The sequence below is a fragment of the Pongo abelii genome, chromosome 5 (genome assembly GCF_028885655.2).
Source record: "Pongo abelii isolate AG06213 chromosome 5, NHGRI_mPonAbe1-v2.0_pri, whole genome shotgun sequence".
Lineage (NCBI taxonomy): Eukaryota > Metazoa > Chordata > Mammalia > Primates > Hominidae > Pongo > Pongo abelii.
The window spans coordinates 170187766-170201407 of record NC_071990.2 but is presented as its reverse complement, the minus strand read 5'-3'; the positions used below and the strand labels follow the sequence as shown (position 1 = coordinate 170201407).

Genomic DNA, 13642 nt, shown 5'->3' with positions numbered 1-13642 from the left:
GCCACACAACAACAGCAGAAAACACATTTTTCTCAAGTGCACATGGAACATTCTCCAGGATAAACTATATGTTAGGTCACAAAACAAGTCTTAATACATTTGAAACGTGAGCACTGCATGTTCCTGATGGCATTAAGCTTCTTAGTGTACACAGACAGGCAGCCTAGAGGTTGGGCTACACAGGCTGCGGGACAGTGCATAAGACAAGATGGTGGCTCCTCAAAAAGTTAAATGTAGAATGACAATTTGACTCAGCAATTCCACTACTGGGCGTAGACCCAAAAGAAGTGAAAGCAGAAACTCGAAGGATGTCTGTCCACCTGTGTTCACTGCAGCCCTGTGTCCAACAGCCAAAGGTGGAAGCAGCCCCTGAAATAATACAAAGCCTCACCTCTGACTACTATGAAATGAATCCAGAAATCAATAAGAGAAATAAAGCTGAAATATTTATAAATATTTGAAAAGCTTCTTGACAGATTTTTAAAAGTATATATTTATGTTTTATCACATGATTTTTTCATATATGTGTACATTGTAAAATGGCTAAATTGAGCTAATTAACATATGCATTAACGCACATACTTATCATTTACTTGCAGAGAGAACACTTATTGTCTACTCTCTTAGCAATTTTCAAGTATATGATACAATGCTATTACTATACAGTCAACCCTGGAACAACATGGGTTCGAGTTGCATGGGTCCACTTAAATGTGGATTTTTTTCAATAAATACAGTTGGCCCTCCGTATCCATGGGTTCCACATTTACAACCAAGTGAGGACAGAAAATACAGTATTTGCAGGGTACAAAACCTGCAGATATAAAGGGCCAACATTTTGGGTATGTAGGTTTTACAAGGCTGACTGCCAGACTTCAGTTTGTGTGGATTGTGGCATACAAAGAGGGTCCTGGAAGCAGTCCTCTGCATATACTGAGAAACAACTGTTGTCACCATATTATACAATAAATATGTTGAAATTATTCCTCCTGTATGACTGAAATTTTGTATCCTTTGACCAATATCTTCCCAATCCCCCTGTATCCTCCAAGAACCATCATTCTACTCTCTTCTCCTATGCATTTACCTTTTATAAATGTCACATATAAATAAGATCATGCAGTATTTGTCTTTCTGTGCCTGGCTTATTTCACTTAGTATAATGTTCTCCAATTCCATCCATATTGTCACAAGTGACAGAATTTCTTTCTTCTTAAAGGCTGTATAGTATTCTATTGTGCATATACAGTAACATTTTCTTTATCCATTTATCTGTTGGCAGACGCTTAGGTTGATTTTAGAATCTTGGCTACTGTAAATAATGCTGTAATGAACATGGAGTGCAGATATGTCTTCAACATACTGATTTCATTTCCTTTGGATATATACTCAGAAGTGGAATTGCCAAATCATGTGGTTGTTCTTTTGTTAATGTTTTGAGGAAGCTTCATGCTGTTTTCCACAATAACTGTACTAATCTACATTCCCACCAACAGTGTACAAGGCTTCCCTTTTCTCTTCATCTTTGCCAACATGTTATCTTTTTGATAATAGCTATCCTAACAGAAGTGGGGTGATATTTCATTGTCCATTTTCTTGATGATTAGTGATGTTGAGCATTTTTTCATATACCTTTTGGCCATCCAAATGTCCTTTTGAGAAATGTTTGTCTTCTTTTGAGAAATATCCATTCAGGTTTCTTGTTCATTTTCTAATCAGATTATTTGTTTTCTTGCTATTGAGTTGTTTGAATCCCTCATATATTTTTTATATTAACCCATTATTGGATGCATAGTTTGCAAATATTTTCTCCTGTTCCATAGGTTGTCTCTTCACTCTGTTGATTATTTTCTTCGCTGTGCAGAAGCTTTTTAGTTTGATGTAATTCCATGTATCTATTTTTGCTTTTGTTGCCAGTGCTTTTAGGATTCATATTAAAAAAATTGATCGCCCAGGCCAATGTCATGGAGCTTTCTCCTTGTGTTTTCTTATAGTAGCTTTACAGTTTCAGTTCTTATGTTTAAGTCTTTAATCCATTTTTAGTTGATTTTTATATCTGGTGTGAGGTAAGGGTCTAATTTCATTCTTCTGTATGTGGATATCCAGTTTTCCCAACACCATTTATTGAAGAGACTGTCCTTTTCCCATTGTGTGTTCTTTGTTGAAAGTCAATGAACTGTAAAAGCATGGATTATTTCTGGGCTCTCTATTTTGTTCCATTGGTCTATACATGTGTTTTTTGTGCCACTGCCATATTGTTTTGATTACCATAGCTTTAAAAAACTGTTAGAACAAATAAACAAATTCAGTAAAGTTGAAGGATAAAAAATCAACACACAAAAATCAGTAGCATTGCTGTATACTAACAATAATATATTTAAAAAAGAAATTAAGAAAACAATTCAATTTACAATAGCTAGAGAAATACTTAGGAATAAGTTTAACTAAGGAGGTGAAATATCTGTACACTGAAAACTATAAAACACTGGTGAGAAAAACTGAAGAAGTTTTTATAAAAAGATATAAAGATATTCCATGTTCATGAATTGGAAGAATTAATATTGTTAAAATGTCCATACTCCCCAAAGTGATTAAAGATTCAATAGAATCCTTAACAAAATTCCAATAACATTTTTCACAGGATTAAAAAAAAAACCCTTAATTTCTTATGGAACCACAAAAAACCCCAAGTAACCAAAGCAATCTTGAGCAAAAACCACAGAGCTGGAAAAATATCACACTACTTGAATTCAAAATATGTGGCAATTAAACCATACACTCTTGACCACCATTGGATCAATAAATCACAAGGGAAATAGCAAATCCCTTAAGGAGGCCGCGACCTGAGCCACAGGGTCCAGTAACACCTTGATCTTGTATTTCTAGTCTCCAGGACAGAGACAGGAAGTTTCCATTGGATAAGCTGCCCAGTTCATGGTACTTGGTTGTGGAGGCCTGAGCCAGCCAGGACAGACCTCAAGTGCTCAGATATGCTCTGGTCTCTCCTTGCCCTCCCCTAGATTATCCCTCTCTGTGCTAGCTCCCTTCTGAGACCACACCTCTCTTGTCACTGAAAAATGGCAGGACCACATCCTGCTGCTTCATTCAGTTCACACCAAAACCGCAGAATTGAATCCTGATTCTGATTAGTCTAACTTGAGCAAAACATTCATGGCTGAACCAAACCCTTTCTTCAGAGGGTTCCAGGCTTGACCCCTTCCTCCCCTGGAGATGGAACCCGAATCCATTCAACTGAACCTGCGTGACCCGAGAGTGGGAGCAGGAGGAATCCCCCAAAAGAAGTCAGGGGCTGCCAGGAGTCGGATTCGTGGAGGCCAGGCACCAAGAAGCCACAAGTCCGCTGCAGTGCAGGAAGGTGGATTCACAAAAAGGCAGGAATCTTGACTGAGGTACCACAACTGTATTCACGTTGCAATTGAAGGACCACTTGGGACGTGGAATTCCAGGGAGGCCACCCAGGTCTGCCACCCACATTCTTCTTTTTCTTCGTGGTAACTGTATCAGTATTCAGCTGTCAACTATGGAAGGAAAATGGTGCCCAATTATTCCAGTTCTCTTCCGTTCCTAGCTTAACTGATTGACCCGAGTTGGGTGGGGGTCTTGGGTTTGAGGCCTCCTCACAGGCCTATGGAGAAGAGGTTTGGATACCAGTGGAGACAGCTTGGTCCATATGCGTCTCTGAGAGGAGGGCATCCCCCCTCTAGACGGGCGAGGCAGCAGGTGGCCACCTGGCTCTGAGCTCTGAAGCCTGGCCTGAGTGCTGAGGTCTTCCTGTGGCCATCATAAAAACAGGCCGAGGCCAGACGAGGACAACAGTAAACAAAAATACATGTAAGACTCCACAGCCAGCAGGGGCTTTTGACCTTTGACCACACAAAACTGCCTGTCATTTTTGTACCTTCAAAGATAAAAGGCCACGTCCTTCCCTTGGAGGCCTCCTTCACAATTTGTTCACAGGGAAATTCCTCGTGGGCCCCACGATCTTTACCCTAAGAGTTTTGTTGAATTTCACCCTGACAACGTAAATTACCAGCTTATCTTCACAGGTACAGGAGAAAGATGGGGCCAGGAGTCATCCCTCTGCCCACCTGAGACAAATGCCTATTAGTGCAGGTTCACAGAGTGAGACAATGTGTAATTGACTATTCCTCTGCTGCCTCCTTTCATATGTAAAATGTGGATTCAGTGAATGCTGATCAAGGCCTCAAAAGAATACAGCCATTGCTCCTTTTTTCCATTCGCCCCTCCCAACTTTTTTTCCCTCTTTCCCCGGCTGCCTTCTCTTTCCACTTTATATATTGAAGTCCCCAAACCCTCTTTGGACAAAGCAGAAATCTCAGATGTTCCTGTGGTTTTGTGTTCCTTTTTCCCAGGCACATCCTCAGTCTTGGCAAAATAAACCTCTACATTGAGACCTGTCTCGGATACTTTCTGTTTATGGTAGGTTACAACTGTGCCTTATGATCTGTGCACCAACGGTTCATTTCTGATACGTCATCGTACTTGCAGCAGGATTGCCCAAGAAGGTCAAAAGGCCTTTGCCCTGGCCTCAAGGGTAACCTGCAATGTTTTGCATTTTTCCAGGAGTTTGGTGGGAATAACTCGGACAGCCCCGTATAGGTCTGGCCTGGCACTGTGTCAGCCGCATCCCTCCCACTGTCTGCCTTAGACTCCTTGCAGTCGTCCATTTGCTTCTGTCCAGGACTGTCCCTCAGATTCAGAGCTCACAGCAGCTCAGCTGCCACAGCCCTGCCTTAGGAGTGTCAATGAAAACAGCCAAACTCTAAAATACTTGGAGAGATTTATTCCGAGCCAAATGTGAGTGACCATAGCTCGTGACACAGCCCGGGAGGTCCTGAGAACACATTCCCAAGGTGGTCGGGGCAAAGCTTGGTTTGTATGCATTTTAGGGAGACAGAAGACATCAATCAGCACATGTGAGGTGTACGTTGGTTCAATCCAGAAAGGTGGGACAATTCAAAGGGCAGGGAGGGCTTTTGGGTCATAGGTGGATTAAAAGATTGTCTGATTGGCAATTGGCTGAAAGAGTTTATCCAAAGACCTAGAACGAATAGAAGGCAGTGTCTGGGTCAGGATAAGGGGTTGTGGAGACCAAGGTTCTTATCATGCAGATGCAGCCTCCAGGTAGCAGGTTTTAGAGAGAACAGATGGTTAGTGTTTCCTATGACTTAAAAGATGCCAGACTCTTAGAGGATTCTCTCCTGGATCAGGAGAAAGACTTGGAAAGGGAAGGGGGTTCTCCAGAGAATGTAGACTTTCCCCACAAGAGACAGCTTTGCAGGGACATTTTAAAATATATCAAAGAGGCTGGGCACAGTGGCTCATGCCTGTAATCCCAGCACTTTGGGAGGCCAAGGTGGGTGGATCACTTGAGCTCAGGAGTTCAAGAGCAGCCTGAGCAACATGGTGAAACCCTGTCTCTACCAAAAATATAAAACCTTAGCCAGCTGTGGTGGCACGCATCTGTGGTGACAACTGCTTGGGAGGCTGAGGTGGGAGAATTGCTTGAGCCCAGGAGGCGGAGGTTGCAGTGAGCCAAGACTGCACCACTGCACTCCAGCTTGGGCAACAGAAAGTGACCCCATCTTAAAAAATAAATAACCAAATGGTAATAATAATAAAAATCTGTCAAAGAAATATATTTGGGGGTAAAATACTTTGATTTCCTTCCTTTCTGAGGCTGCTTAAGACCCCATCCTATGTGTGAACTATACCATGTTAATCCATCCGCCCACCCAGGAACACGGGGCTGCTTCCACCTTTGGCTGTTGGACACAGGGCTGCGGTGAACACGGGTGGACAGATGTCCTTCGAGTCTCCGCTTTCACTTCTTTTGGGTCTACGCCCAGTAGTGGAATTGCTGAGTCAAACTGTCATTCTACATTTAACTTTTTGAGGAGCCACCATCTGGTCTTATGCACCGTCCCGCAGCCTGTGTAGCCCAACCTCTAGGCTGCCTCTCCGTGTACACTAAGAAGCTTAACACCGTCAGGAACATGCAGTGCTCAGCGTGGGTTTTAACTTGTCTCAGTAGAATGAGGATTACTTTAACTCAATACCAGTTCTGACTGCACAAGGGGGCCTGCCCTCTTCCTTTCTCTCCGGCATGGAGACCCAGCAGCTGGGTCCCGGCTTCTCCAGCCCCAAAAGGCCTGAGCCCCTGCCCTGGTCCATCCCCTGGTGCGGTGGCTAAGGAGGGCAGGTGGATGAGCTGCACCACCGGGCCCTGGCCAGGGCCTCCACCCCAGAATGTCTTGGGGCGTGGCTGCCGCCTCCACTCAGCACAGCCATCTGTACTTTAGCGATGCCAAAGAGAAGCCACCAAGCTCAGCAAACACCCTGCCTGCCTTTCACACAGGATCCCTGAGCGACACCTGTGCTGGGAGCAAGCCCTCCTCTGAGATGGCGACACCATCAATCCTCAGCCTTTTAGTCCAGGAAAATATGTCCTTAAGGGATCACCTCCCCAGGTGTCTGACGGGGGTTGCAGAGCAGCACTGAGGCCTGTGTGTCCATGGGCAGGGTGGACGAGTGGAAGAATTCTAAACTCCCAGAGGACGCCTGGGGTGAGGTGAGCCCTGGGGGTGAAGGAGAAGGGAGCACGGCCAACTTCTCTACCTCTTTTCCGTGCATCCTCTGGGATGCTTCAAGAGGCAGCTCTTGAAGGCAGGAGCTGAAGGCTTAGTGCTTTGCAGGACCAGCTGTGATGGTCACTGGCAGACAGCACCAAGGGACCTGGGCACAGGACTGAGGGAGGCCACTGGGCAGGGCTGAGGGCATCCCACGAGGGCCACCTGCACAGGGGGTCCCTCACAGACCCTTCGGCCCTTAGACTCCCAGTAGGAGGGTTTTCCAAAGAAGTGAGGGGAGACTGGGCCAGAGGTGACAGTCAGGACATGTACAGCACACGAGCCGTCACCACGGAGTGCACCTGCCGTTTTGTGGGAAGCGTGGCCAGTGCTCCAAGTGGGCTCCTCCCTGGCCACATGTACCTCCGTTTCCCCATCTGAAAAACGGGCAAGACAACAACAGCCGCTTCCTCACAGGGTTGCGGCGGGGATTATCCGAAAAGCCCACACTGCCACTTGCAACGAGTGAAGGGGCCAACACACCGCAAGACATGGCACCTCCAGCCAGCTTCCCTTCTGCAGAAAATTCACAGGACATGAGACAAGGGAATCAACCCAGTTCCTCTCCTGCTTCCTGAGGGCAGCTCTCCCTGAATGCCGGTTATAATAAGATCGGTGAGTCCCCTCAATCACAGAAATATAAGAGACCATGGACGCCACAGGGCTGGTTCTCTGCTTTGCAGTCTTGCAGTGGGTAGCAATGCTGAACACCACACCGTGGAGGAGGCTGAAACACATGCGCACTGAAGCCAGGAAGAGGCTGATCTGTTCCTGGGATTCCTGGACTGAGCAGAATGAGGAAGGGACCACAGCAGAAGCTCCTTCCCACCCTCCCCACCCCCACAGACCCTGCTTGGGAGTGAAGGGGTCACCAAGCTGCTGGGGCCCTGCTGGCCCCCAGGCTGGCTGGGCTGTGGCCTGTACTTGTGAGATCTCAGAGAGTGGGTCATTCATGTCACTATGGAGGGTGCAAATCTGCAACGAATCGTGTCGTCTTCAAGAGCCTCCACCCCCAGATCACAGCGAGAAACATATCTGTTTGGTCCACTCACTCAGCTCACTGCAGCTGAATCATCTTCACCTGCTCAGGTAGCACGGGGTCCTCAGGTAGATGCTTACCAAGTTCAGTAGCACAGGGTCCTCAGGTAGATGCTCACCGTGTTCAGGTAGCATGGGGTCCTCAGGTAGATGCTCACCGTGTTCAGGTAGCATGGGGTCCTCAGGTAGATGCTCACCGTGTTCAGGTAGCATGGGGTCCTCAGGTAGATGCTCACCGTGTTCAGGTAGCATGGGGTCCTCAGGTAGATGCTCACCGTGTTCAGTAGCACAGGGTCCTCAGGTAGATGCTCACCATGTTCAGGTAGCACAGGGTCCTCAGGCAGATGCTCACCATGTTCAGTTCCACCTGATGCACAGGGAAGGGGCTTCCAAAAGGCAGAGGGGTGGCATGGACTTGCCGGAGTCTGGTGTCTCTGGTCTCCTGGCAACATCTTGCCAGCCCTTAAGCTCACCCGGACATTCATGGCCAAGCACAACTGGAGGCCACGCAGCCCATTCCCTGGTCCAGCCTGGGCCTGTGCCCACGGAGCCCCTGGCTGCAACTCCATTCCACTCAGACCCTTGCCTCCCTGCTCCTCCCCTGCGTCCTTTCTTCTCACAGCAGCTTTTCCTCCCCACGCCACCTCCATGTGGCACCAAAGCTGGTGGGAGAGTTCCCAGCATCGCCCTATGCTTGTCTAAAGTCCACTCAGTTCTGAATCTCGAATTCTGAATCCAGAGTTACTACGTGTTTGGTTGCCAGCTGGCCCAGGGCAGGGGAATGCGTTCACGTATTCGGGGGGACGAGACGGGGTCGCTGCACTCAGCCACATTATGCGGAGTTCATCTGGGGAAGGAGACAACTTTCTCCTCAGTCTGGGAGTTTTCTGGGGGCAAAAAAGTTTTGTGCGTATTGTTCTTCGTATTGTAATACAACAGAAGGTCGAATACTTTTTTAACAACGTGGAAACTTCCATCGCGATACTGCAGGTGGACCTCTTGCTCTCTTCCTGCCTTTCCTTTGGGCTGGCTCTCAGGAAGTCACGGCCAGCTTCACGTCTTTGTGCTGGGTAAACACACGGGCTATTTATGTTGGCACCAGCAACCGTACCTGCCACAACCTCGAGTGATCTAAAGCCCTCTGGGTCTTCTGGGCACAATGCACTATTGACTCAAAACTCTGCCTAATAGCACATCCTGCCTAGGTAGAAAGCAAAGCTCTAAAAGCCAAATTGACAAGCACAGATTGCTCAACTTCACGGGCTGTTATCTGCCCTGTATGTTAAAGAAAAGCTGGTGCCATTGAGCAATAGCAAGAACATGATCCGTTTAAAAATCAAGCTAAGAGTTTCAGTAAATAAATGACATTTTTAAACTAAAAACTTAGTAATAAAGCTTTTATAAGAACATGCCCATCACATCACCATGCTTTTTTATCTGCCAGCAATTTAACATCTATGGCAGAACAAGGAAAACAATTAAAATAATCAGGAGACATGGATTAAAATCTCAGCTTTGACTCTACCAAGCATTTGATCCCGGCCTTTCAGTTTCTGTAAAAGGGGGTGATGGTGCCCACTTCCAGGCAGATGTGAGGACTTAAAGAGATGGAAGATGCCAGCCCCCATCCCAGGGCTCAGCATCTAGAAGGTGCCCAATCCGTGTCTCCTTTTTAAGGTCTTGGCAGACAGAAGCTGTGGTCCCTGAGGAACTTACATACCCCCAACAGGAATCAGCCTCCAATTCTAACTCACAGAGGAAGACAGGGACCTCGGGGTGATCGGCACACGTGATCCTGGGCTCGCGGGAGCCACAAAACTGCAGTTCTTATGCTTCTTTGGGAGCCAGAACCCATTGAGAATTTGATGAAAGTGCCAGACTCTATTCCCAGAAAACAATAATAATAACTGTGATAATCCACACATCCAGAATGGGGGCCTTAGAGACCACTCCCCACATGAAGGCTCACCCCTGGAACAAGCTCCAAGCCCTACCTTAGGGGGTTCACAGAAAGGGAACTCCAGAGACCATGTGGCCTGCCCCACCTGAGCACCTGAGCTGGAAGTGTGCTCAGGGCTAGAGAAATATCACGGCAGGGTCAAGATGAGATTCGGGCTTCCTGCGCTTCATCTGTGGAGCAGGGGGAGGAGGAGGGAGGAAAACCATGAGAATGTTGTTGGCAAAGCCAAAGAGAGCCTGTTTCTGTTACTGGAAGGAGTGGAGGCTGCCATGGTAGGGCTGCTGGGAGCACTTGCTGAGCCCAAGGTCCACCCTGAGCCTGGCACTGCCCTTGCTGGAGGCAGGGGAACCACTCAGACGCCGCCCAGCCCGTGTGAAGCAGAGACTGTGGCAAAGACGGGACACATCGCCATTTACTAAGTAACTCATTACGCAAGCTGTTTAACAAGTGACATCAAGGAAAAGTTGCAGGAGCTATGAGCGTGTCTAACAGGAGATTCTGACCCCAGGGGGGTTTAGGGCTGGAATTCGCCTTACGTTAACCAACCCTCGGGGGTTCGCTGAGGACCTGGGGGGGAGCAGCTCCAGGGGGCTGCAGGGATGCCACATGGTAGGTTGAGGTCATGGTGGATTTGCAGACACTGCATGACAGGGATGGGGCGAGGCCATCATGGAGTCGCAAGCCACCAAACATCTCACGTGCAAACACTCTGTGAGGTGTCGGGGGCACGACTGGGAAGAGGCCCCAGGGTGCCTGGCCTTGTGGTTTACAGGTCGGTGTCGGGGGCACGACTGGGAAGAGGCCCCAGGGTACCTGGCCTTGTGGTTTACAGGTCGGTGTCAGGGGCAGATGTGCCAGGCAACCAAGGAGGAGGCCCAGGAATGGGGTAGTGAGGAAGGTGGCGTGAGCCGACAGCTTGCTCAAGTCGGCTTCCAGGGAAAGGGAGAGGCTGTGCCAGCAAGGGGGACTCATTGGCAGGGACCCTTCCCATCCTCAGGATGCCATGGCGGGTGGGAACCGGGCACTGAGGTGTGGGAAGCTCCTCTGAGACTCTCGAGCCCCCAGAAGCTGCACTCCTGTTTCTCTGCCTCACCTGCTTGTACCTGGCTGCTGAGGTTTGAATGTGTCCCCTCCATGACCCAGGCGTTGCCGACGTGATAGTGTTGGAAGATGACTAGCTCCAGGTCTCCTCCCAGTGAAGGGGATCAAGGCCGTCGTCACACAAGAGGCTTCCTGCCACCTCCAGCGCCCTCTAGCAAGAACACAGCCAGGAGGCCCCAGGGACGCCGGCGCCTTGACCTTGCACCCCCAGCCTCCAGAAATGCGGGAAGGAAACTTCTGCTCTTCACCCTCACCCAGGCTCAGGATTCTGCTGCGGCCACACAGCAGACTTGGCCACCAAGGCCCCCCCCGGACCCACTCGACCAGAGGTTTCCCTGCTGCAGACTGCCCGGGGCTGCTGCAGAGAACCGCGGCCTCTGAGGACACCACTCAGGGCAGGGACGTCCAGCCTGGCGGGTCCTCAACCCGGCACATGCACAGCACAGCACGTCCCCAGCCGCCAGGCCCGCCAGCTTCTCACCCTCTGAGGAGTCAGCCTCCGATTCTAATTCACAGAGGACACCGGGGACCCCTCCCTGCAGGGCGACCTGGAGCTGACGGCGGCAGTGTTTTGGAGTTGCGGGACCCAAGTCACATTTGAACTTGCGGGAACTGCACGGCCTTGGGAAAACGACCTGTCTAGGAGACTCACTCTCCTCACCCGTCAAATCACAACATCCCCCGTGGGGACTGAAAGAAAATGGGCAGCCCCTGGGCAGTGCCTGGCGGGAACAGCGGTCACCGTGGTGGACGCTCCAACTCCGGCCTCCCCTCTCTCCTCCCAGCTCCAGGTCCTTCCTTCCCGAACTTTGCTCCTCGTCCTCCTCCCACAGCACGGGCCCTCCTTCTTCCCAGCAGCTCTGCTCCCTGGTTCCAGGACGCCCTCCTGCCCACCAGGCCCATATCTTCTGCAGGAGTCCCCCAACTCCACCTTTCTCTTCAACACCAGCTCCCTGCACCGCAGGGATTCGCCTCTTCTCCCGCCACAGACTCTCCCTGGACAATGCCTGAGCGTTTACTGCCCCCGTTCCCAAACCCTGTCTCCAGCCCAGTCCGTCTGCCGGGTTCCGTCCCAGGGCGTCCCCTGGTTGCACCCCGGCCCCTCTCAACCACCTGGGGTGCTCGTCTAGGCCACAGCTGAGTTACCCCTCCCTCCGCTCTGCTGAGGTCCTCATCTGGTCCGTGGCTTCAGAATCACTGCTCTGTTGAAAGTGGGGTCCTCCCTCCTTTCTGCTTCATGTGGAAGGATCAGCGTGTCTGAGCCTCCTGCCTTCGTGTCCTGACGGTCACTCACAGAGACCTTCCTCCCCCTCCTGCCAGCCCATCTCCTGCCACACTTGTTGGACTCGCCGAAGTTGGAGGCTGCCCATGTGATTTCCTTATTTGTAAACTTTCAGTGGCTCCCATTTTCTAGCTGAGGGGGGCCTCGCTCTCCGACAGGGCATCTCATCTCAGATGCCTGCGGCCCCACTGCCCGTCCCACCCGTCCTCCCTCCCACCGCACGGCCAGGCCAGGCACTCATCCCTCCGGCTGTCCTTCCCTTCCCACTCCCGCCGCCTCTAGGAAGCCCCCGCACGACCCCACGCGGCGCCCTCGGGAGCTTTCGTATCGCTCTGGACCCACCACCTGAAGAATGTGTGTGCGCGTCTGTTTCCCCAGCGCTGCCGCGAGCACCCAGCATTACGCTGTCACAGGGCGGGTACTCCTTGACATCTTCTATGACGTTTTGGTAACTAACATATTTCCCATGACATTAATTAGAGATTTAAACATGCAACAGGGATGAGACATCTACCTTTTTAAATTAATGCCGAACTCCTAGATAAACTGCATTGGAATCCATCGCGGCTGTGACTTTCCAGGGTTCCCCTTGTTTCCTGGGACTAGGAAACGATTCAGAGATGCGTGGACACCGCTGGGGGCTGCGCCCTGGGCTTTCTGGAAACAGGCAGGTGACACCTCCCTCACACAGCACCGGGGCAGAGGCTCCCATTGTTTTCCATGTGACGTTTCAAGTACAAATCTGCTCTTGTGGCTTAGCCTGAGGAAATTAAGTTTGCTCTTGTTAAGAGAAAAATATACTGTTAGGGTGTTGGTATTTCTTTCCGTGGCCTATAATTAAAGATGTCTTAGGCTAATGCAGCACTCCCAGTGAGAGGGAAGCGTGATCTTTAGAGACCTGGGTGCTTAAAAACAAATTTCCGGTGGGATGATCATCTGAGCACTGCTAACAAAAGGCTCATTCTTAGTGGAAGGGAGCAGGAAGAGTAAACTGTAACTAAGGATGCCCACGGTGGGGAGGGCGGGGTCCCAGGGAACGGCTTCTTCATGCCCACAGCTGCTGAACTCCAGCGGTACCGAGCATGTAACAGGTGGCGAAACTCTGTTTAATTTAATTACATGGGAAATTAAATACATGTAAATATTTTAAAGATAATTTAACAACAACAAACAACAAAAAAGCCACATAGCACTTCAGCCCCAGAAGTCCTCCAAGGACCAAAAGGTTGTCTTTAGGAGTCGGAAGAAGCGCAGCAGCCCCCGAAGTCATCAGCCCCAGGCACTCCCGCCAGAGATCACAGCACTCCCCTCCCAACCTGGGACTGTGCAAAACCTGCCCTTAGGGTGGGGGTGGGAAGGAGGTGGTGTTTGCTTTTTATTCCCAATGGAGAAGAAAAAGTTAGTATGTATTCTAATTTTTTATAATGAACGGACTATATCCTTCTGAGCAGCATTTAATCATATGGTGTGCCTGGGACGCCTCAAAAGGCAGATTCTTACCAGCCAAATGCTGGTATGGGGGTGTCACTGTGGCCCACACTCAGGACACAGCCATGGCCTGTCAGCTTTCAGCTCACAGAACAGCTGCTG

The 13642-nt window shown here is 49.7% G+C and overlaps 1 long non-coding RNA gene across 1 annotated transcript; it reads right to left on the bottom strand.

Moving 5' to 3' along the window:
- Positions 1-7127: 7127 nt before the first annotated feature.
- On the bottom strand, positions 7128-12561 carry LOC129060152 (uncharacterized). Its single transcript, XR_008526601.2, has 3 exons — positions 10763-12561; positions 9704-9839; positions 7128-9590 (listed from the first exon to the last, which is right to left on the bottom strand). It is a non-coding gene; the product is annotated as an uncharacterized LOC129060152 (long non-coding RNA).
- Positions 12562-13642: the final 1081 nt, after the last annotated feature.